This window comes from Triticum aestivum, unplaced genomic scaffold, assembly GCF_018294505.1.
Source record: "Triticum aestivum cultivar Chinese Spring unplaced genomic scaffold, IWGSC CS RefSeq v2.1 scaffold43319, whole genome shotgun sequence".
In the NCBI taxonomy this organism is placed as follows: domain Eukaryota; kingdom Viridiplantae; phylum Streptophyta; class Magnoliopsida; order Poales; family Poaceae; genus Triticum; species Triticum aestivum.
The window spans coordinates 1-1,351 of record NW_025273055.1 but is presented as its reverse complement, the minus strand read 5'-3'; the positions used below and the strand labels follow the sequence as shown (position 1 = coordinate 1,351).

General features: G+C 49.4%; 3 non-coding genes across 3 annotated transcripts; all 3 read left to right on the top strand.

Moving 5' to 3' along the window:
- Positions 1 to 232: 232 nt before the first annotated feature.
- On the top strand, positions 233 to 351 carry LOC123178247 (5S ribosomal RNA). The gene has a single exon (XR_006489428.1). It is a non-coding gene; the product is annotated as a 5S ribosomal RNA (ribosomal RNA).
- Positions 352 to 718: 367 nt separating this feature from the next.
- LOC123178246 (5S ribosomal RNA) lies at positions 719 to 837 on the top strand. The gene has a single exon (XR_006489427.1). It is a non-coding gene; the product is annotated as a 5S ribosomal RNA (ribosomal RNA).
- Positions 838 to 1,204: 367 nt separating this feature from the next.
- On the top strand, positions 1,205 to 1,323 carry LOC123178245 (5S ribosomal RNA). Its single transcript, XR_006489426.1, has one exon. It is a non-coding gene; the product is annotated as a 5S ribosomal RNA (ribosomal RNA).
- The last annotated feature ends 28 nt before the right edge of the window (positions 1,324 to 1,351 follow it).

The window sequence follows — 1,351 nt, the reverse complement described above, 5'->3', positions numbered from 1 at the left end:
TGTGGCGCGAAGAGCGCGTTCTGAAAGGGGTGGAAAAAACTCGTGTTGCTGCGGTATGGAGGGAGGGGTGGAAACCGTGGAAAACTCGTCTCCGTGATTGAGCGGGAGAGTAAGTAGTATAGGACATTATCCATTGTTAGGGAACGGTTGTAATGGTAGTGAGAATGTAGAATCGTCTTTGGAGCGGACCTGGGAGTGGCAAGCATAAGGGACGAAGACGGGGAAACATGTTGGATGCGATCATACCAGCACTAAAGCACCGGATCCCATCAGAACTCCGAAGTTAAGCGTGCTTGGGCGAGAGTAGTACTAGGATGGGTGACCTCCTGGGAAGTCCTCGTGTTGCATTCCTTTTATAATTATTTTTTGCGCCTTGTGAGAAACATGTCGCACGTGCGCGATATATATTAATCCCGTTATATTATGTTTGACGTTTGCGATATGTTTAAGCTCGATGCTCATTGCTCGCGCGTCTTGGGGCGGCTTTGTGGCGCGAAGAGCGCGTTCTGAAAGGGGCGGAAAAAACTCGTGTTGCTGCGGTATGGAGGGAGGGGTGGAAACCGTGGAAAACTCGTCTCCGTGATTGAGCGGGAGAGTAAGTAGTATAGGACATTATCCATTGTTAGGGAACGGTTGTAATGGTAGTGAGAATGTAGAATCGTCTTTGGAGCGGACCTGGGAGTGACAAGCATAAGGGACGAAGACGGGGAAACATGTCGGATGCGATCATACCAGCACTAAAGCACCGGATCCCATCAGAACTCCGAAGTTAAGCGTGCTTGGGCGAGAGTAGTACTAGGATGGGTGACCTCCTGGGAAGTCCTCGTGTTGCATTCCTTTTATAATTATTTTTTGCGCCTTGTGAGAAACATGTCGCATGTGCGCGATATATATTAATCCCGTTATATTATGCTTGACGTTTGCGATATGTTTAAGCTCGATGCTCATTGCTCGCGCGTCTTGGGGCGGCTTTGTGGCGCGAAGAGCGCGTTCTGAAAGGGGTGGAAAAAACTCGTGTTGCTGCGGTATGGAGGGAGGGGTGGAAACCGTGGAAAACTCGTCTCCGTGATTGAGCGGGAGAGTAAGTAGTATAGGACATTATCCATTGTTAGGGAACGGTTGTAATGGTAGTGAGAATGTAGAATCGTCTTTGGAGCGGACCTGGGAGTGGCAAGCATAAGGGACGAAGACGGGGAAACATGTCGGATGCGATCATACCAGCACTAAAGCACCGGATCCCATCAGAACTCCGAAGTTAAGCGTGCTTGGGCGAGAGTAGTACTAGGATGGGTGACCTCCTGGGAAGTCCTCGTGTTGCATTCCTTTTATAATTATTTTTTGCGCCCTGTGA